The sequence below is a fragment of the Heterodontus francisci genome, chromosome 17 (genome assembly GCF_036365525.1).
Source record: "Heterodontus francisci isolate sHetFra1 chromosome 17, sHetFra1.hap1, whole genome shotgun sequence".
In the NCBI taxonomy this organism is placed as follows: domain Eukaryota; kingdom Metazoa; phylum Chordata; class Chondrichthyes; order Heterodontiformes; family Heterodontidae; genus Heterodontus; species Heterodontus francisci.
In genome coordinates this window covers 28947052-28971139 of record NC_090387.1, presented here as the reverse complement: position 1 = coordinate 28971139, position 24088 = coordinate 28947052, and the positions used below count along the sequence as shown (strand labels likewise).

Sequence of the window (24088 nt, the reverse complement as noted above, 5' to 3'; positions counted from 1 at the left end):
CTCTGTTGTTTCTAACACAGTTCAAGCTTTATTTCGAATGCAGCCCTGCAACAGGAATGGGAGCAGCAGCTATTGCACTATGACACAAAGAGTAGTGAATGAGTTAACAGACATGCGTGTAAGCAGGCAATCTGACGAGGTATAAAATGGGTAGTTTGACACCACAGCACGGGAAAATAGTGTCGTGGCCCAACCAAAGTGGCGTTGATATGAAATGAGACAGCATAGAATCGGTCACATGGAATTAGACTAAGGAGGAGTTTTGTTCGCACACTGTAAGCAGGAGGGAATGTGTAAATGGGACCCACAGCGACAGGCTGTCCTGTGGACTAGTGCTATCCCAACACGTTTCTATTAGATGATATGCCATCATTTTAAAATTCATATCATTTCATAGATTAGAAGCACGTCACATGCACTATACACAAAATGTACACAAAGTCAACAAACAGAAGACCCAACAATGTAATAAAATCTTATATTTTGTTAACCTGCCACACCGCACCCTTGCCCACCCCCACAACCCTCCTCCTAGGGGGAGCACATTAGGTAAAAATAAAAGGGCTTTTCTTCCTCACTTGCAAACTGTTCTCCACTATTTATCCAGCTCTAGTCTGAAGGGCAAGGCTTCACCTGCCGATGGGATCCACTGAGACCTTGTCAGTGCCACTCTGCAATTGGCTGGCTCAATTCAGAAACTATGTCACAGAATGTCAAGTATTCCTTCAACATGGAATCATTTTTCCATCAACTGCACGTTTTGCAGCATTGATGAGGATAAACAAAATATTATAAAGAACTGAAACAAAAGAACACCTTGAGGTTAAGGACTGACACATGAGAAATGGGATGGGACTTAGATTTATCTTGGTGAAACTGTTAGATAACTGATTTACTAAAGGGGAGAATAGTAATTGCCTTAAGGTATAGCAAATGGCATTCAGCTTACACTGGCATTTTCATTTTCTATCCATTGACAGGTAGAAGATACAGAGAATGTAAATATGACACCAAGCAAATTGTAAATTGATAACCCTCTTTTATACCCTCCTTGAAATACTTCTACAACTTAAGTCAGAGGAGTCTGCAGCATTTATCCTCAAAAAAATCACGTTACAGATATACTTTTAATGTAGCCACATATTACTAAACTACTGAACACCAGGAGAAGGTCGATATAGCAAAGTATATATGGATTATCAGTTGTACATAAGGTGTGCGATCAATCCGAGTTGGTTAGGGGCTGCCCGTGCATGTGCAAAGCAATGAGGGACTCACATTTGTGGAATTCATCCCCTTCCTGCCCATTATTTTGTATATATGCAAGCTACTGTTTCCCCTTATTTTCCAATGTGTGAAATGGCTGATGTCAATTCAGCCAGATGTACTGGTTTAGGAGGCTGTCAGTTACAGCTGCAACAGTGGTACCAGAACAATAACTGGATGGTGGTGTTGGCACCAGAGAGCAATGGTCAGGCTGTGGAGGGGGCAAGATACAAAATTTGAAGAGATATAATCAAAGCCCATTCTATAAACCTGCTATTTATCAGACATTGGGTATTTCACCAATTGCAGTTTGTAACAACAACCACAGAAAACTGTTTCAGGAAGTCCAGCCACTGTCACTCAGAAAGTTCGCTCTGGTTCGATTTTTACGTTCTGGGTGGCTTTTTGTACTGGCAAAGGAAAACTTTTTTTTTTTAAATGTTAGTTTACTCCAAATTTGGCCCAAATACTAATAATCTCCAAAGACATCTAACAAGTTATTCTTCTCAATGTAAAACATAAGATGGCACAAACTGAAAAGTCCAAGCACAATGTTATGATGGAAAATACATGTATAGAGATAGGAAAATATGTAAAAGTACACATATAAAAACACACACATATGTTGCAGAGGCTTCTTCAGAGCTAACAAATCAAACTAGGATTGTTAACTGGTGACAGGCATTAAACTATAAAGCATTTAAGTTTAAGTGGTGTATGCTGAAGGGAAACTTGATTACATTCAAATGTCTAGCCGACGTCAATGGTAGCAGCATTAAGCAAAACACCCATGTTTGTCCCTTAACTGGTCAGAAACTCTACAAGGTTTCCCACAGTCCAGCTACATACTGTATCTGCCACCATCACCAATGTAATTAATGACAAATAAGCTATTTGTTTACTTTTTTTAAAACCTTCACTGGGGACATTTGTTGCTCAAGTCTACATTACACTTTCACAATGTACAAGCAATCAGACACCAGCTGGTGGAATACTGCATGGCCACAGTGCCAACTCAAAGAAAGAAAAAGCAACATGCGATTCCACTTAAGAGAAGTGCAAACTTTATAAACCGGACTCTTTACTCAGATTACAACCCACTTCTCAAAAACAAAAAGGGAAAGAAACTACATCAACCAATGAGCAGAAACCTTGGTACTGTTGAACTAGGAAGATGCCCACTGCTTAACAGAACTGGCCACTTTGTAGCTTGAAACTATTATACAGACACGTCTGTTAAAATCCTGGAGAATGCCAGGGGCTCCTTCCTTCAAAAAAGGAAAAATCTAAACACCACGCACTTTTATTTTTAAACAAGAGTCGCAGAACTCACCACTTTTTCATTCCTGTGTGCATCATTACCCAAACATTTAGAACTTCTGATCATTTCAGAATCCCACTTTCCTCCCCACCCTTTTCTCAGTGCAGTCTCACACAAGGGTTGACTATTTTACAGCATTTTTTAAGAATCTAAATCCCAAATGCTTTGAGTCTTGCAGCCTATCAGATAAAATGCCAAAATTTAAAATACAGGCAACTGAAAAGTGTCAGTGCAACAAATAAGTTTCCAACCTATCAAAACACAACTTAAAATTCTATACTGGAATCACCCAGTGCAGAGATGACAATTTTAAAATCTGAACAAAATGTATCCAGGAATAGTGTGGGAGGAACTAGCCCTACTTGTATCTGAGGTACAAATATGCTCAGCTCAGTAACTTGGCAACATAACAATAGCCTAATGTAATTAAACCAGCTATCAGTTGTTAACATTTGCATATAAGTACATGCACAAATCACTGTAAAACAAGCCACAGCAAGTCAGTCTATTAGCATACGCAAATGCACCCCGCATGGCCCTGTAGGTAGGTCACAGCATCGCTCAGTTTGAGTGAGTGAGCCGACATGCTTCATGCAGGGTCAAAGCTCCATCTGTCAGGAACTTGAAATACAAATATTAATGTTCTACCTGGAAACTGGCGGAGGCCACGACTGGCTCCATACAGAGAATGAAAAAGATTTTCTTCCTCTAGTCATGTGACATCATGCTTGAAATAAAAAAGGGACAATCTGAAGGCCAATATGCCAAACCACAATACCCACTCCTGCTCACACTGGCCGTCTGCAAAAGTATTGGTGCTGCAACAAGGGAGAGGCAGATTCACATTGCCACCGATAACAGGATGGCTTTGAGGGGGAATGCTTGAGGAGTTTTTATTTTATACTTTACATCACTGATATCAGACTTCCTCCAAAGATGAGTTACTTTGGTGGTTTGTGGATGCCCCCATCCCCAAGGGAGTTAAAATAAATCTTTACTTTGCATTGGGAAATGATAAGAAAATGCTACAAAACAGCCCTCAAAATACTGCACCAAAATTGACAATAATACATAATTTGTTTTTCTTCTTTGGCCTCCTTATCTCGAGAGACAATGGGTAAGCGCCTGGAGGTGGTCAGTGGTGTGTGGAGCAGCGCCTGGAGCGGCTATAAAGGCCAATTCTAGAGTGACAGGCTCTTCCACAGGTGCTGCAGAGAAATTTGTTTGTCGGGGCTGTTACACAGTTGGCTCTCCCCTTGCGCCTCTGTCTTTTTTCCTGCCAACTGCTAAGTCTCTTCAACTCGCCACACTTTTGCCCCGCCTTTATGGCTGCCCGCCAGCTCTGGCAAACGCTGGCAACTGACTCCCACGACATAATATGCAGTGGTAAATAAGGACGACAAATTAATTTAGCAAAGTACAGCCTTCTCTGGACAGCTACGGGAAAGAGGCCTGAAGAATCTGCAGTCGAGTATGCCAATTTTAATTAAGATGCATGCTTGCATCCATAATTCACCCATACAGCGAGTTTCCAATCTTGTGTGGAAATCAGTAAGAGAAACTGAGGCAGTTTCACAGAGAGTGGGGAATTTACTCTATCCTTTAGATAAAGTTGGTGAACAAGTCACCCGAATGCAACTGTCTGTCTACTGGTTGCAAAGCAGCAATAACAGAGGCCACCCAGCAGGCTAGCTGCCTGCTGGTCCATCTCACTAGTGGGAGCATAAAATGGAGGGCACAGAAAATAATTATCAACTTAAAAGTATATATTTTATGTGTGGGATTACAAATCTTTATGATGTTTCTTGTACCTGTTGAGTCATTCACTACACGATGACCATAGTATAATTTTTTTTTCTTTCTTGTTGGTCAAATGTTTTTTTCTTCATTATAAAGAAAAACATATTTATCTAATTGATTGCTTTCTACTTTAGTTGTTTATCAAACCTCTCTCCATATTCAGCTTTCTTCCAAAATCAGTCTACAAAAGTGCCATTCTATCCAAAAAAAACCTACTCAAATCATATTCCACCAATAAAATGGCCATGGTACAGCCACCTGTTAATTTCTTGCTTCTCTACAACACACTGCTAAACAGAGAAATAAAAACAAAATCACAGACTTACCCACAGACATAATTTAAATTTATTCACAAGAAAAAATAAAGCTCCACTATGTTAACTGTACATTAATTGGGTGTTTAATTGGGTTCAGGTAGTGGGCATTAACTGGGGATTCACTTGTGCTCACATATATAAGAGTAGACTTTTGTTGTTGGGTTTGGAGGTGCATGCTTGCAATGTGTCTTTCCGCAAATAAAAACTTATAAGCGTGTAAAGATTAGGCTCCAGTGCTATCCTTCACCAACCGGCTAACTGGAATAGAACACACTGGACCTCTGACCATCCTGACAATAAGTTTACTACTTTCCCTTTCTTACACACTACATCATTCTCACCCAGTCAGCAGACTCCATGCACTCAGAAGCCTGCTGTAAATAAGCAAAACGTACATGCAGAGGAGTCCATTGCTGATGCAAACTTCCAGGAACCACTGCATAGCTGGATCTGCAATCTGTGCACAAAGGAACAAGTCTGTTGAGTAGATGGAGGGGGAAGGAAGAGAGTGGGGAAAAAATCTACTCCTGGGATAATGGTGGAAAATCACTGACTCTGCTGGGAGCAAGAGAAATAGTTTCCACCAAGATTAGAAGGCCCATAGATCCAACTCACCATAATACCACCTGAAATCCACAAAAAAAAAGTTTTTATTCATTAGTCACACTGTGTCATAAAATGCACAGGTACACAATGCTATTCTATACCTGGCTTAGTTGCATCTTCATGTCACAATTGATCCTCTGAGTGAACTCTAATCTTAAAGCTACACACTATTTTTACCTTAACTGTGAGGGAACCAAGTTACTGATTAAGGATAATTAGATTTTTCAAATACATAATTGCTGTTACCAGCAGTCCATCGTTCTTTGGGTTTCTAACTGATCCAAAAAGTTGCACTTCTGGGTTCAATTGCTTGAGAGAGCAAATGAGAAAGGTGGGGGAAGGAGGGGGCCGGCGGGGGGGGGGGGGGGGGGGGGAACAGACAGAAAAAGTTGGGGATGGAGGGAGAGAGAGAAAAAAGGTGAGGGAAGGGAGAGAGAGAAAAAAAGGCAGTGGAGGGAGGGAAAGAGAGAAAAGGGAGAGAGGGGAATAAAAGCAGGGGAGGGAAAAAAGTGCAAACAGTTTCCAAAGGGTAACTGTATCACTTCTGACTTCCATAATATACCTAGAAACGCAGAGCAAAAAAGACAGCACTGTGGCTACAACAGGATAATACACACCAAACTAAAATTTCAGGTTTATAGGTACCCAAGGGCATAATGTTATGATAGATACCTCCCTAATTAGCTATGCATCATAACCATTTCAAAGTCAGACAGTAGATCATATAAAGGCCCAGTGTTTTGCATATGGTCAGTGCTAAGATGGACAGGCCTTGATGATAGCTTCTTTTAATGTGGTGCATTACAAGGACATTAAAGCTGTTTTAATATTGGTGCTGCATTAATTGGGATTTTAGGAGGCTGGCATCATGAGCAGCATCCTGAGTTTTTTGCTGCTAAATCCAACTCCTTTATCCTGATTACAGATTCTGGGTTCAGTTTTTTTTTTAAACGGGTCTATGAATCTACAGGCCAGAATAGCTGAGCTGAATTCCTGGAATCTCAATAAAAAGTGCCAATATAAAAACAACATTACAGATGAGCTAAAATTCAGTATTAATAACTCAACATCGTATCCAGGGATTAAGAATACAAATTGAAATTGTCACTGTTAAAATACCACCAGTGGTACGTAACTACTGATTTTAATTCTCATTATGTCAGTGTTAATTTGTAAGTGTTGGAAATATCACAGTGACACATGCCAGTCCACTTCAAGCACTCATCATGTTTTATGCATTAGCATTTTATTATTTCTTTTACAAACAGAAGAGTGACAAAAGATTACAATCTCCATGTTTATGTTTCATCGTCCTCATTTACCTAAGCTATGTTATTTGCTTCTCTACTTTTTCAACTCCTGAATCCCATCCACACCCCAGCAATTCAGATATCGAGGCAATAGGTAGAAGACTGATACTAAGGGTGCTACCAATACCAGACACGAGGAAACAGACCACAGCAGCCTGGGATGATCATCCTCTAGCTTTTCCTCCCTATACGGAGTAGTTGGCTCTGCTCACAGCCTACCCAAAACAGCACAGCTGAGATATGGAATTCACCAAGTGGAGAAACATGGTTAGCAGCTGAATAATCTGTCCCTTTGCACCAAAATGCTTTGAAGCAACAATGTGTTGCACCACCAGGCAGTTCCTTATATATGACATTCCTATTTTGGGTCATTTTTTTTTTAAATGGGAGAAAAACTTGTCTATACCAACTTTCATTTGAGATCTTTGAATATATCAATGCACCGCAGCTCAATGCCTGTGTCTGAAAGCAGAAGTAGTGAGAATTGGGCTAAGGAAGCATAATCAAAGCCAGGGAGAAAAAAGAACTGGAGTCTATAATGATGCAGCAAACTGGCCACATGAACACTAAAGCCACTTTAAATGCTGAAAAAAATGTCCAAAGTGTTGTCACAGGTCAGTCAGAAACTACATGGGTCCTTTGAGACTATGATGAATATTTCTGTACCAAGGTCTAAAGTAAGAACAGATTTGAGTGTTTATTTGGAAAATACCGAGTCTTGGGAAAGTAGGCTTGTTCCATTATCTGCAAGGGCTTCACAGCAGCTAGTACTAAACTGACAGGAGTCATTTTTGCAGCTGCACAACAGAAAGCAGTTTGTGCAGCTTTTGAAAACCACAGGATAAATTTGGTATGTAAAAAGTTAATGCAGAATCTTACAACTTTTATTTCAAAGTCTCATTCGTACAAAACAATCATACCAGCTACAATTAACATTAGGGGAGCTTTGTTATAACTAAGACAAATATGGCATATACATTCCCCAAAGTGCTGGTCAAGTTACTTCACTTTTCTCTATATGGCAATTATATTTGTAAATGCAAATCTAGCTGAAAATGAGCCTTGTTTGAACTGGTCTCTGTTCTCAGCCAGTACCTGGTTTGTTTTAGGTGTACATGTACAGTTCAAAACCTGTTTAGCATAGCTCTTCCCCCATACTAGCTCAGTTAAACTCATGATCGATATTCTAGCAGAATGCCTGCTCTGAATCTGAGCAGACGTAAGCTTTACATGAACCATGGGCCGCTTCAGTCTATGCTTGTTCCCACCCATTCTTGGCCTACATTACTCAATCTTTCCCAGCACATTTCAAACAAAAATGGACTGCAGACAAGGCTTTAGTAATTTCAGCTCTTTATCTTCTACTGTTTAGTTTCTGTTTAGGAACTGACATGGAAAGGAGGCAATGAGTGACTTCACTCATCAACAAAAAGATTAGTACTACACTGCTTACCTTCTTCCCAGCTGCATACTATGTATCATTAAGTTAAACTATTCCTATTGACTTAGTTTGGCAATATATTCATTAATTATCGCATACTCATACCGCCTTTCACAGATTTTTCTATTTGCAAGAATGAGTACATTGTGTTGTGAAGGATTTAAATTTGATAAATGGATGGGAAGACCAAATAGAGAACATAATTCCATGTCCCCTACAGCAATGACCATAGCTACAATACCAAACACAATTATTGTACCCGGCTTCGAAGCTTATGCAAATTTACACAAACATACATAATGTGCCAGCATGCATTTCATTCAAAGCCCTGTGTTAAACAATGTTCAAGCGAAGGTTAATCTGAATCATTCTGCCTTGCTGCTCAATTCGGCTTGCCGTGCAAAGCCTGACATCTACAGTTCTGTCTGGCATCGTCAAGGGCTGCATCATTTCCCACATAGCCATTGAGCAAGCTTTCTCTTTGCAGCACAGGTACCTGAATACACTCGCGGCCCTTTTTTCCTGGCCTTGGCAATTCATTTTAGCCGTCAACTCAATCAATCTACAACCCAACACAGGACAAGTTGCTTCTTTTATCTAAGTACAGTGGAACTCCATTTTCCTAGACTGAATGGGAGATGGCCAAGAAAGTACAAATAATCAGGAATTCTGATCAATGGGAGCGCCCCTTCTATTTCCTATAATATTAATGTTCGGTACGTAGTTGATGGAGTCGGATTTTCATTTACTGCAAAGTTGAGATAATAGGGAATTTACTGCGTTAAATTTCCTTGGCAGGGTGAAATCAAAATATATTTTATAGCACTGTGCAACAGCGATAAAAAAATAGGAACAGCTTTTTGTTCTGAACAAATTTAAAATGCCAACTTGCTGCATTTTCTAATGAAAGAGAAATATGCACGGTATAGCCAATTTAAAATACTTTTAAGCAGCAAATGCAAAAATATCACATTTGCAGCCCCACAGATGCCTCGGGCACATTTTAAATTATATTACAATACTGAACATCTACTATAAAAAAATGTGCCAATAGCATATGCTTAAATATAGTCTAGGTTTTGCCAAAAGTAATTAAACCAAGCTGTTTCCGCAAAGATTTAATATTGACAGTTGCCGCACAGGTACACACAACATAAAACATCCCATCAATGAGCCACTTAAGACTGTTTTCACTTGGTGTCTTTCTCTTTTTTGGTGGGAGAAGGCATCAAGCAAAGAATGACTGGCTCAATTCTGTCAAAAGACAAACAGCCTCTGAAGGCATTAAGGGTTAGCATAGGTTTCTGACACCACAGCGCTTTTCAAATAACAAATAGTAAGGAGCCCCTCCCCACACACACACACACACACACACACACACACACACACAAGCCTTGCCTATTTAGAATAACAATTTCTTGGTAAACACTATTGTTCTCAATGATTGTAGACAATCTGTTTCTCTACTATTGTACCTAATGCTGCGAACAGATGAAAACCTCACTTACAGTAGCCTTTAATTCGTGAGGGGCTCCAATTATCATCTAAAGGCATAAATTAGAGGAGTAAAATGGTTACATCTCAGTACTGACAACACAGGTCAATTGATGAAAAAAGCAAAACATTTCCCTTCCTTTTCCAGTGGCTGCTCAACTGAGGTTGTCCACATATTTGCAAGTGAATTGCCCTACTGTTGATGAGTTTAGAGGTTTAACGACACCAGCCTTTGGTGCATTTTAAAAAAAAAGAGACCTGAAGACAAATTAACATACAACAATACATACACTGAATGGCCACTGATCTAATCGGCCAGTGCATACCCTAACACTAAATCACAGCCTTCGGAGACACCTAAATAACAAATGGAAACTATCAAGCTTGGAAAAGAACAGATCCTGTTCAGTTACAATTTGTCAATCATTTGTGCATATGAAAATGAATATAATTTATTTTAACAGCAAGTGCCAACACAACTGCAAAACACTGTGTCCTAATGAAACAGCATTAACAGCAACTTGTAGTCTTTAATTTTTAATGTCATTTACTTTCAGGTTACACAATGAGAGCAAAACTGAAAATGGACTGTATATTTAGTTTGGATGGGAATGCATAATTTAATTCTGCGTTTTGGTATTGTTTATTAAGAATATTACCTGTATACATTTCCATCCCGTTTATCATGTAAATTGATATACTGTACGGATCACTTACATTGGCTTGGAGATGCTTGTGAACAAACTGCACTTAAGAAGCATTTGAGTCCAATTTCTAAATATTGTAGCTCCAATTAAAAACGCAAACAAAAATTCTACCGTGCTGCATTGTCTGGGCCGACGACTCTCAATCTGGGACCTTCACTTTAAGTATTACAGGGTTAAGTACACGCACCAACTGGGCTGATTTAAAAATAGGTCTGGCTAGGTATCTGCAACAGACCTGAATGCGGGCGTGTGTGAAGAAGCAGCAAGACGCAGACACACACACAAATGCACCGCAATTAAAGTACAGCATTACAGTTTGAAAAATATAAATAAATAATTGCTGATCACTACCCTGACACCTCCCCTTTGTGCCCCCCACCAACCCCCTCCTCCAAGCTTCCCTCCCCTCCCCTGTCGTTAACTGGAATAACTGGTCCGGTGTGCGGTGGCTTTGCACAGTCAAAACGCAGTGAAATCGGATCCTCGGCGGTGACCATGTTCTGCCGGAACTTCCGAGCGATGTGTCTCTGCAGGCAAACACCTGGCGGCAGCTCGGGAGGCGGGAGGCAGCGTGATCGGGTCCTGACCCTGCTCGGCGCATCCTCGCTCCCCTTCGCCGCCATGCACGCACCTCTCGTCCGCGTACGAACTCGGGCTGACCCGGCCAGGAGGGTAGGGGGAGGGAGGGAGGGGGGGATGCTGGGGGGTCAGATCCTGTCCCGATCTCCAGCTCAAATCATTCAAATATAACATTGTTTTTCCACAAGAATCCGACCTCGGGATCTACACGATTTACAATCGCGTCGAAAATTTGATATATATTTTTTTAAAAGACAAAATATGAGGGAATCTCGTCGGATCTTTCAACTGAATAAACTTTGCGTTCTCCATTGATTTTTTTGTGTACTAAAGTAATAAAAAATCGCCTTCGATCTGATACCAGATGCAATGAAATGGTGTGTTCGCAGTACAAATGATCTCAATGACTGACTGATGTGTCCTCGTTCCCTATTGAGCCTCGATTATCTGTCCATCTCATCTCGCATCTCCCCTCCACTTCACTTCTGCTCTGCTATTACTCCACTCGATTTGTTTTATTTCTCTCTCTACCTTTCTCCGTCTCAGTTTCTTCAGCGAGTCCACCGTTTTTGTTTTGTTGTCGCCCCGACCACTTTCCTCCCCTCTCGCTCTCTGATGAAATCTGCCCCATGTCCCAGTCTCCCTGATGGGAGTCAATCCCATCCTTTTTATTTCTCTGCCTTATCTCGTCCCAATCTGGGCTCGCTTCTCTCCTGTCCTTCCTCCTCTCCCTGCCTGGGACTGCCAGTATCTTCCTCCTCACTGGTCTGCTTTCCCCTTCATTCTCCCTTGTTTTCATCTTCTCCATTTCGTCTATCGCCCTTTGCCCTTCCTTCCTCCCTGCGTTTCATCTTGCCGTTTTCACTCTCTCCTCCATCCTTCTCCCATCTTTACCTTCCACTCCCGATTCCTTTCCTCTGAGCCCTGTCCCTCTCCATCTCTTTCCTTTTCTCCTGTTCGCCCTATTTCACCGTCTCCCCTCTTCTTTCGCTCTGATCCTCTTATCTCTTCCTTGCCCTTTCTGTCACTCTCACTGAGCAATTTTCCCTTTACTTCTTTCTTTCATTCGCTCCATCTCTCTTCCTTCCCTGTCTACCTCCGGGATTTCTCATCCGATCTGAGTGCAGCTCGCTGACTCTCTGGCTCTTTTTAAACACATTCTCCAAAACCGATCGATCACATGTGACTCTGAGAATCCGAAAATAAAGTCAACACGGGATCAAGGCTTTCCTACATTCAGCTTCCCCCCTCCCCTCAACATCCCAGGAACTGAGAAAGAATGAAAACAAAAACCCGAAAAAGAATATAAAAAATACAGAGAGAGAAAAAAAACCTCTTAACCCCGCCGTCTTACGATCCCGGGACTCGAGGAGGAGGAGGAGAGAGAAAAAAAAACAAAATGAAGAACTTGGAAATCCAACCTCTTTTAGCCTACCGCATCCCAACTAACACATCCAGGGAGAGAGAGAGACCAAACGGGACGGAGAAAGAAAGCCCCGAGCCCGGCCACAGAAGCAAAGCGAAATCCCCCTCGCTCCCTTTCCCTCGGAGAAAGACGGACCCTCACGCCGAGCTCCAAGCTTCATCTCCCGGCTACGACCCCAGGCAGCTGCCGGCACTTTCAGCCCTCACTCCCGCGCTCGCATCGTGGCGTCTCCAACAGCCCAGCTCTCATCCTCTCAATCACCACTAAATAGATAGCTATTTACTTCAACAGACCGCTTGCAACCCTAAAACATTGCATTAAAAAAATGACCATAGGGGGGTCGAGACTATGTTGACGGCTGGTCAAGATCAGGTTGGTGCGGATGTAAACATACAGGTAAAAATAATAATAAACTTCAGTATTGAAAGTTCTGCTCGGATGCGGTTGTATTTATCATGACCATTTGCAAATAATAATAAAAAAAGTACAAGTGGGGGGGGGGGGGAGCTTCAGGCTGGCGGAGGAAGAGAGAGAGAAAGAGAGGGGCGCTGGCGATTGACTATAATTAACACATCCACAAAGAAGCAAAGCAAAGTGGCAAGAGAGAGAAAAAAAGTTGAAACTTACGATTTTCCACCGTCTGCTGTTTGTAAAAAGAGAATGGTGTAATCCAGATCAGCTCGTAAAGATCCCATACAGAGAGTCCTCAGGGCCCGGCGACACTCGCATTAGGACAGGCAGGACATTCCAGGAGCAAAAATTTCAGCGATCGCGGTGGAAAAGAGGGCGAAACTCGCAATGAAAAAAGTCGATGGATCTTTATTCTGCTAATTAGTTTCCGTGCAAAAATGGCTGTGATTAATTCAGTGCGCATGTGCTTCATTACGAAGGCACGACGGGAAGGGCTAATTAGCGACCTCGGATCAATATTCAAGTGACGCTTTTCGGAGTCAGCCACAAAGTCAGGAATATAGAGATATATATTTATAAAATGAAAAATACTGACTGCTACACAAATGCAAGCAAGGAGAGGAGGGGGCAGAGGAAATAAAGAATCTACTGTATATGTATAATAATAAGGCGATCTGCTTAAATCTCCAACCCCTCTACATAGATTCATTAATTCCAGTCTTGATTAACAGGGGTCCCTGCTCGCTCTTCCCAAGTCGTCGTGGCTTTTTTTTTTCTTTTACCCCTGCAAATATTAAGCGATCGTTTTATGGACGGATGATCTTTAATTTCTTCATCCTCTTTTTTTTGTAAAACAAGTATTGTTTTAATTGCATTATCTGCAAAACAATAATAGCACGCGAGCACTCCTGGAAGATTATAATTTTAGGGGTTTTTTGCCACAATGTTGCAAACGCGAAGCTATGATGTTCTGCGGTCTTTAGCAGGAAAATACTACTATCCAATATTTTGGAAGTCATTTATTTTTTGACAATTAGTAGATTTCCCAAGACTAAGCTTTTTAAAACTGTTTTTATAAAAACACAGAAGTTACATGACTTCTGGATTGATTATTAAACTCTATTTTCTTAAAATTCTCAGAACTTTACGTTTGATGCATGGAACTGAGAAACACACTTAGGAAACTTGCGCTCGGGAAGGTAAATTCCTTTCCCTGTTTCGCGATTTCCAATACAATATTTCATTTCACAAGAACCCACCTAAGATTCTCAAGCAATATTTTCGTCTTTTTCTAAATAAATTAATACAAATTTCTCATCAGGTTTTAAAAGACTAATTTCACTGTTTTTGCTGCTGTGTATTACTGAGAATCCACATCACTTTCCAAAACGTTTTTTTTTGCTTATTGACTTTTCATTGTAGGCAACATTTACATTGTCAAAACAGATAATTTTGTAAAATAGGTCCAAATACAATTCAAACTGAAATGATAGAATATTTTGGATTGCATATGTTTCTCCAACTTTCCCGCTGTCCGCATTGTCTTGAGAGAGTTGATCATTTGAGGGGAGAAATAATAGGAAAAATCCACTGCAAGGAGCACATTTCAGAAATAAATAGATCAGACAAATTTACTGGAAACAGAGAGAAGGAAATCTGGGGAAAGCACACTTGCTTGTCCGGGTTATCGTCGGAGTTTTCCTATTGCTCCAGTCGCTTGAATTGGAATTGAAAGTCTTTTAGTCACTGTATTGAGCGGATGTAACGGAATTTGCTACGATCGATCGGCGATCTTTCGAACAGTTTTCATGCTTGTTTGGAAGTTAATAAAATGAAATAAACCAACTACACAAATAAAAGCCAAGAGTTTGAACACAATGTCGAATACCACCTGAATAGCCTATATCAACAATTATCAACACTGCTCTGAAATTTATATAAACCGCTGGATCAATAGCAATCATATTTACATTAAATATATAGTTTCCTACGTGTTTTCAAATAAAAGGCAGGCAGCAAGCTATTGCGGCTCAAACCCTGGAGAATATACTTTGCATTTCATTTTTTGCTATTTCTGCACATATTTCTCCCAAATCAGCCCTGATAAGTTACTGATGTCTTTTTTTCAGCGCTTACACCGAATTAAAAAGCAGAAAATCTAATGCTGTGCACGTTCTTCTCGATCCTTTGACAGAAATACGCATTGAGAAGGGAATGTTTTCTTATGTGACCTATTTACAGTGTATTATTATCCACGGGAATATTCGGAGCTTGTCCTAATCAAGCTATATAGGGCAGGAAGATCAGCCTTAAATATGTTAAAATAACCAATTGTTATTTTCCAGCAAGGTTCCCATTCCTGTTTTTATACATCTATACGTTGAGTACATTTCCAAGTGTGTATAATATGCTTTGATGAATAAAACATGAATTGCTAAGAAAGAGGTTGTGTATAGGCAAAAAAAAAAATCAGATATTTGGGAGATTGCAAGTTGCTCTTAAAGCGACATGGTGCTAGTTTCTCTGGGCAATCCAGTGCTGGGATTTCAGGACACCGCGGAGCTTGTTTGGGATAGATCAGCGGGGCCTGGGGTCTCTCTGTTGTTTTTTTCTGGATGAAATGATAGTGGAGATGAATGAATGAAGGATGGGTTGACGGTAGTTGTGTCTGGCTGGGGTTTTGCAGGTGCAATGGCAGCGCCCTCTGATGTTCAACACTGACCGCCCTAAGCACTTCTCATCTCTCCTTCCCAACCTCCTCCACACCCCCAGCTGTAAATACGTACATGCAGCAAACAACAAATCTAACATCTTCTCATAAATACGCCTGACTAGCTGAGCTATTACACGGGCTTAGATTGGAACGGGGGTTGGGGGAAGGGGCGGGAGAAGAGATACATTTGATTAGCGAAAAGGCACATCAAAATAGAAAAGAAAATCTTCTGTGTCGAAATTATTTGCAAGATATTTTCCGTTAAAACGACAGCTAAAGTCCTAATCATTGTTTCATTTGTGTGTTTGTACTTATACATCCTCAAACGTTTAGATCGACAAATGTTTCTGCAACTTTCTAAAAATTCGTTTGAAAAAGAAATGCGCTTTGAAATTATATTTAAGAAAATTCACGATGCGATGTTAAAACTATTTAACTATTAAACTATTCTACTTTTTGAAACTAAGTTAAAATTCTTGCGCTGTGCAGACTCTTTACCTGCCGCAATACGGAATTCAATCCATTCAGTTTGCGTTTAAGGGAGATATGCTTAATTAATCATTAATCTTGTTTTTAGTAATTAGTATAAACTTAGGTTTATTATGTAAGTGTATGTTTTTGATCAAATAAACGAATATTTAAGTGCAAACGGAGCAATTGCGTTATGTATGTCGCAGCAGCCATTAAACAGTTTGCTGAAGTTTAAGTGCCCTCTTAACAGTTTCAGGAATTTGACATTGGTGTTCTAAATTAGATACATCGAATACTAAGGCTGGAAATTCTTGTTTGCATTTTACACACTGAGGTGTGGGAGCCAAGTGTTACCGAAAGGGTATTTGTAAATTGCAAATGCTCCGTTATGTTTTTTTGTGTGCAAGAGGAAAGCTGGGGACAATAATAAATATTTGTGAGATAATCTAAAAAAAAAAGTCGACTGAGATTTTTTTTTTCTCCCAAACTGATTGTTTTAGGCTTTGATGTCTGCTGAACAATTTTGGCAATAAGATTACAGTGGAAATAAATCGGCAGTGTAGAGCGCTGATTCCCATTAACAACATGATGTATGAAGCACATTTTAGCATTTCTGTCAAAAACGACTCTTCATCCCTCAAATGAAAAAGGATACATCTTATAAAACGTTTACCTCGAAATAATTTATGCAAATCAAATTTAACAATTTTATCATGGAAAAAGCACGCGTTTCTGGCTTTTGCCAAAAAAAGGTACCAGACGAAAATAAAACTTTGATGGATTACAAAGTACTGTATTTATTTCTCACTTTTAACACGCAAAATGCACTCTCCTAAGCAACTAATGCACAAAAATCGTCTTTATTACAAGTCATACATTTATATTTCCATTCCAGAGACAATGTGTACTTTTTAGGGTTTAAGAAACAAATCCACACCCGGGTCTAATTACAAGCAAAAGTATCTTAACAGCTTTCAACAAATACTAAGATTTCTACGAATACATACTAATTATATAATTCTATTCGGTTTAAAATACTAGTTCATTGCTGGGCAGTAAAACGCGTGTCCATTCCTGGTTTATATATCTTTTTAATATGAATGCAATCGACTGAACTATTTCAATGGGTTTGACCTGCAATGTAACGGTTTTTATTAGGAGTGGACAGTGGAACTCCGACAAATATAACGGAGATTTGATTCGCTACAGGTCCCGAAGGTTGCTCGGAGTTTCCTTAGTGATGCAAATGCATCGCAGTTTAAAGTCTTGCCATACAGTACTTACAGTCTGATATTTGTTTTAGGAAGGGCGAATGTTGAAAAGCAAAACTGACTAACAGTGTAATAGATGATAGGGAATAGCTGTTCAGTCGAAAGGATTAGCCATTTTAAAATAAAGGACAGGTATTTGGCTCAGACTCAACTCCCAGGGACACAGACAGAGGCAGCGCTTTATACACGAGAAACAGACAGCCGTGCACACGGGCGCAGACAGATACATACAGAGACATACATACTGAGAGACCTTACAGAACCATGTGATTCATATACTGAAACCCCTGCATCCAATTCACATAGATTTCTCTATATGTATAGCTACATACACGTACGTACACAGTATACTGTACCATAGCTACATACACGTCTGTACCGTATAAGTTACGAACTGATATAACCATGCAGCATAATTTATTAATGAATGCAATATATGTCCCCAATAACCTTTAATAGTTTTATTGTTTTTTAAGCTGATGTTACCGACTGTAATATCAAAAAATCCAGCCTTTTCCTATTTTTCCTGTTGACATTGGGATGCAAACGCAAATGTAGAGATCCTTCGGCAGTGCCTTGAAACTGTTCCCTAAATACAGTATTCCTGTTATTGTAGACAGGTCATCAGCCACAAGTTCCCAATAGAGTACAGCGTAAAACTTTTATTTGGGTACATTGTATCTCCTTCAGGCTTGAAACTTTGTGATGCAAGTTTAACATACAATTTGTTGTACTGCTAATTTTAATGCAGTCTACATTAATTATTAACAATGTTGCACTATTATTTCTCGATTAGACATTACCAAATTAGTTTGAAACTCTTGCAATGTTCCCAATTCGCATTGTGGAAGCTTTTCTATTTGATTACTGGTTTGAAAAGCTAGAAGAAAACGTCGTAAATAGGAATTGCCTATTATTTGCAGATATATTTCAATATTGTGCAGTTATCAATTTTTATGTGCAACGTACGATTACTTTTATAAACCTTTAGTTTCGATGTATTATGTTTTAGAAACCGATGTGTTACAGCCAAACTAATTTTCTCATATATATATATATATATACATCTTATACTCAGATAAAAACACACCATTCAAGGCATTTATTGATCAAATATAATGATGCACAATTGCACATATTTAGTATTAAACATTAAATGCAAAATTCATAAATCGACAATGCATTTAATATCAAAAAATCGTTTATCGTTTGCATTTCTAAGCAATATCAGGCTACATTGATCTATTATCCTACGGATTATTCTTATTTATTAAAATCAAATGTAAACATTCAACCTTGTTTTTTTTTCCCCAACCCGCACTACAATATGTGGAACTAAAAAGATAATTTCGAACTAAGCGAGTGCAATTTAAGTTTTGAATGCAAAATATTTGATTAAAAGATAATTGGCAACGGTTTACATCTTGCAGTTTGCAAAGCACTGACTGGAGTTTGCTGACCTGTTGCCCTAAAGGTCTATGGCGTCGGTGGTTTCACTGCAGCGACTGAGGGCTCAGAACTGGGAATTTCCCCTCGCATCGACCTTCCAGCCAACCACCAGCTCACCTGAGTACATCACGTGATCTCCCAGGACTAGGGCATTGTGACGTCTCCCACTGACAGGTGACGCGTTCGATTGGAAAGGTTGTCAAAGGTGCTGTTCGCAAAGGTGTATGGGAGTTGTAGTTCAGCACGCTGCCTTAGTCATATCTGACTTGATAGCATTTGGTCCTGAACAAACTACAGCCTGCAGAGGACAAGGCTTGGCCAGAGAGATGCACGTTTCCATCTGTATCTAATCTCCATCTAGAAATAAATATTTGCAATGGATTATTTGCACTTTGTTTCACTTTCTTTCACATTGACAGTTCATTCACCGCTCATTCATTGACGTTTCTTTGCAGTTCTTGTTTTATCACCTGAACATATTCCCATATTTTGTCGTTTGCAACACTGGGGTTTTGCTACCACAGTGCGGAGCGTTAAGTTTCATTCAACTACCTCGGTTTATACGTTCAAGACATTCTATCGATGAAAATGTAACATTAAGCACTGAATATTTAACCGAGGATAAATTATTAATAAAGCTAATTAAAAATACAGTTCGCAATGTCAGAAAGTACGGGATAATTCCGCGCATGCAATTCTGAAAAGGCATTTTCCTAAAATAAGCAAATTATTGCCAAGTCCTAATTTGATCCTGACTTATTGACATAGCCATTTCTGCGATTGTGGAAATAGCTTCAAGCGGAGTTTTGTACACCTGTTATATATTGCACGGAGCAGCATCTCATTGCTCTCGAAGATTTTGAAACTAAGTACGAGTAATTCTTCCAGCTGATTAACTACAAATAGTATCCTCTTGATTGTGTACCACAATGTCACGTTACGAAATATAGTATGCCCCTGACCCTTCAACTGAAATGCTGAACTTGATTTATGGAACAGTCAACATGTTAGAGAACAGTTTTCACCATGACTTGCTAATTGGCATCAAAACGCAACAGTTATCAGTGACTGACATCTAAAGGCTTTGAAAACAAAGAATATTGCAGACTGAATTCACAATGGACAAGGCACCTGATTCCCGCTTAGAAATATGTTCAGTTATTATGCGACTCCTCCCTACATAGTTGTACCGTGGAAAAAGAAGTTTACATTTACAATTTATAGGTATATAACAATTGCCATCCATAGGTGTAATTAAACAGACATTATTTTCACGCTTTTATTCCTCACGTACAGAAGTGACTCTGCTCTCAGTTTGATCTTGACTGTGGTCCCTTAATTTGGACTGTAGCTGCATTTGTGTAACAATAAAAAATGCATCCTGCTTGTGGGGGTGGGGGGGGGGGGGGCGGAGGTGGAGAAGGGTTTTGTTTAATCATTCAAAAATAGTTCTGGCACTGAATTCAGACTCTGCCTCATTTTTCTGTTGCCTAACTTGAATTACTGGATAATTCAACTCTGGTGCTAAAATTAAGTGATCAGGAATAGCGTACAACTGGCTGTTGTCTGTTACTGTTTAAAATTAAGATTTGTACTTTTTGTTGGAATTTATTAAATCACACTAGCAAGTGTTACAGTCAAGGCATAACATCCAATTGATGGGATTAGTACATATTGTTCCTGTGTTGAATTAATATCAACCAGAATTGACCTGTCAATATTGGAGAATGCACCACAATCACATGGCCCTGATTGTGTTTTATGAGTGGTTTATCATATAATATAACCTGTTTGGGCTTTATATGTTATACTCTACTAAAAGTAATGTCAGCTTGGCTCTGAATAAGAAAGTCATAGGTTTAGACTCTCTTCAGTATTTGCACATATAATCCAAAATGAATCCAATGCAGTACTAAGGGAACACTTCATTGTCACAGGTGACATCTTTTGGATCACCTGCTTAGATGGACGTAGAAGATCCCAGGGTACTATTTGAAGAGCAGGGGAGCTCTCCTGGTATCCTGGCCAACATTTATTCCTCAATCAACATCATGAAAAAACAGAACATACTGGCAATACTCAACTGGTCTGGCAGCATCTATGGAGAGGGAGAAACAGAGTTCATTGTTTCAGGTCCATTAAATTTGTTTCTCTCTCCATAGATGCTGTCAGACTTGCTGAATATTTCCAGCATTTTCTGATTTTATTTCCGATTTCCAGCATCTGCAGTACTTTTTTTCTGTATCATGAAAAAAAACAAATTTACTGGATGTTTATTTCGTTACTCTATGTGGGACCTTGCTGTGTGCAAATTGAATGCAACATTTGTATGAAAAACAACACTGACTGCACTTCAAAAGTAATCCATTGTATTGAAAGAACTTTGGGACATTTTAAGGACATGAAAGGCACTACATAAATGCTCATTTTTTCTTGAGTTTTGGAAAAAAGAACTTGCATTTATATAGCAGCCTTCATGACCTCCAGGCACCATAAAATGCTTCACAGCCAATGATGTAACATAAATAAAAACAAAAATTTTTGGAAACTCTCAGCAGGTCAGACTGGATCTGTGGAGAGAACAGACATGTTAATGTTTCAGGTGTGTGGATCCATTGTCAAGACTAGAGGATCTTACTAATGAGCAGTTTTAATAAGGAACAGGACAAATAGAAACTGGAGGGCAAAACACTAAAGTACTGTTTGAACTGTTGCAACTGTTGTATGTCTGCAAAACTATGCAGGGGTAGAAGTTCTGTGGGGGTTCTCCAAATCTCCCACATAACTTTGGAAGAAGGTTGGCTTTTGCTCTTTCACTGGGGTTTCCAAAAATCTCTCACTGGGAGATTGGCGTGTCCCTGCAGAAATTACTTTTAGAAAAGGATCCATTTAAGAAACCTAATTGCATACTTTTTCTAAAAGATCATACAACACCTACCTGAATAGGTATTTACATTCTGAAGTATTATTTAAAAATGGGTCCTGTCTTCATCAAAAACTGCTTGGCAAATAGTTCAATTCTTTACAAGGTCACAGCATGATAACTTAAACTGCATCAAAATGGATCATCCTGCCACTTGTGAAAGGTGCTATTTGTGATAAAAATGATAAATGGAATTACCATCCAACACAAAAGCCAAACACAATTTCATGAAGCTACTGCCCCTTTAAATTGATTAAAATTATACATACCATAAATGAACAGGTGTGCTATTAACAAAGTTATCACTTAATAGTAAACTGATGTGTTAAAGGTGCTGTTTTGTATCTCCACCTATTAAATTACAATGGGTAAGCCCATTGTTCTGTAAACTTTAATACAGTTTGTGATTTTTAAATTTTATGTACATATGGAACATTCTCTTCTTCTTTGGCCTCCTTATCTCGAGAGACAATGGATAAGCGCCTGGAGGTGGTCAGTGGTTTGTGAAGCAGCACCTGGAGTGGCTATAAAGGCCAATTCTAGAGTGACAGGCTCTTCCACAGGTGCTGCAGAGAAATTTGTTTGTCGGGGCTGTTACACAGTTGGCTCTCCCCTTGCGCCTCTGTCTTTTTTCCTGCCAACTACTAAGTCTCTTTGACTCGCCACACTTTAGCCCCGTCTTTATGGCTGCCCGCCAGCTCTGGCGAACGCTGGCAACTGACTCCCACGACTTGTGATCAATGTCACAGGACTTCATGTCGCGTTTGCAGACGTCTTTAAAGCGGAGACATGGACGGCCGGTGGGTCTGATACCAGTGGCGAGCTCGCTGTACAATGTGTCTTTGGGGATCCTGCCATCTTCCATGCGGCTCACATGGCCAAGCCATCTCAAGCGCCGCTGACTCAGCAGTGTGTATAAGCTGGGGATGTTGGCCGCCTCGAGGGCTTCTGTGTTGGAGATATGGTCCTGCCACCTGATGCCAAGTATTCTCCGGAGGCAGCGAAGATGGAATGAATTGAGACGTCGCTCTTGGCTGACATACGTTGTCCAGGCCTCGCTGCCATAGAGCAAGGTACTGAGGACACAGGCCTGATACACTCGGACTTTTGTGTTCCGTGTCAGTGGGCCATTTTCCCACACTCTCTTGGCCAGTCTGGACATAGCAGTGGAAGCTTTTCCCATGCGCTTGTTGATTTCTGCATCGAGAGACAGGTTACTGGTGATAGTTGAGCCTAGGTAGGTGAACTCTTGAACCACTTCCAGAGTGTGGTCACCAATATTGATGGATGGAGCATTTCTGACGTCCTGCCCCATGATGTTCGTTTTCTTGAGGCTGATGGTTAGGCCAAATTCATTGCAGACAGCCGCAAACCTGCCGATGAGACTCTGCAGGCACTCTTCAGTGTGAGATGTTAAAGCAGCATCGTCAGCAAAGAAGAGTTCCCTGATGAGGACTTTCCGTACTTTGGACTTCGCTCTTAGATGGGCAAGGTTGAACAACCTGCCCCCTGATCTTGTGTGGAGGAAAATTCCTTCTTCAGAGGACTTGAACGCATGTGAAAGCAGCAGGGAGAAGAAAATCCCAAAAAGTGTGGGTGCGAGAACACAGCCCTGTTTCACGCCACTCAGGATAGGAAAGGACTCTGATGAGGAGCCACCATGTTGAATTGTGCCTTTCATATTGTCATGGAATGAGGTGATGATACTTAGTAGCTTTGGTGGGCATCCAATCTTTTCTAGTAGTCTGAAGAGACCACGTCTGCTGACGAGGTCAAAGGCTTTGGTGAGATCAATGAAAGCAATGTAGAGGGGCATCTGTTGTTCACGGCATTTCTCCTGTATCTGACGAAGGGAGAACAGCATGTCAACGGTCGATCTCTCTGCACGAAAGCCACACTGTGCCTCAGGGTAGACGTGCTCGACCAGCTTCTGGAGCCTGTTTAGAGCGACTTGAGCAAAGACTTTCCCCACTATGCTGAGCAGGGAGATTCCACGGTAGTTGTTGCTGTCACCACAGTCACCTTTGTTTTTATAGAGGGTGATGATATTGGCATCGCGCATGTCCTGGGGTACTGCTCCCTCGTCCCAGCACAGGCATAGCAGTTCATGTAGTGCTGAGAGTATAACAGGCTTGGCACTCTTGATTATTTCAGGGGTAATGCTGTCCTTCCCAGGGGCTTTTCCGCTGGCTAGAGAATCAATGGCATCACTGAGTTCCGATTTGGTTGGCTGTATGTCCAGCTCATCCATGACTGGTAGAGGCTAGGCTGCATTGAGGGCAGTCTCAGTGACAACATTCTCCCTGGAGTACAGTTCTAGGTAGTAAATAGCTTAAAATGTACTTTTACATAAAAAAGCTTCAAGCTTAATATTAACCCCAGTCATTTTTATTCTGCTAAACTACCATGAATACTATTAATGTTAGCCTTTCCAATAAGACAACGAGTCTCCAGTTTCTAGGCATCCTTAGCAGTTTTCAGCCAGTGGCGTGCATTTTCCCACAGGAAAGCAGCTGCTGCTGGCTGTATAAAAAGCCTGGACTGGAAAGGGTCTATTAATATAATGGTATGCAGTTCTGTGTG

At 40.3% G+C, this 24088-nt stretch overlaps 1 protein-coding gene across 3 annotated transcripts in view; it reads right to left on the bottom strand.

Moving 5' to 3' along the window:
* zfhx3b (zinc finger homeobox 3b) overlaps positions 1 to 13247 on the bottom strand; it is a 483313-nt gene extending 470066 nt beyond the window's left edge. For 2 of the 3 annotated variants that reach the window (XM_068049197.1, XM_068049196.1), the window contains exon 1: positions 12895 to 13247. The gene's annotated coding sequence lies outside the window, so the exon portion shown is untranslated. Of the gene's footprint in view, positions 1 to 11372; positions 11946 to 12894 lie in introns of those variants that run through there. The other variant, XM_068049199.1, reaches the window with a different exon arrangement.
* Between the last annotated feature and the right edge of the window lie 10841 nt (positions 13248 to 24088).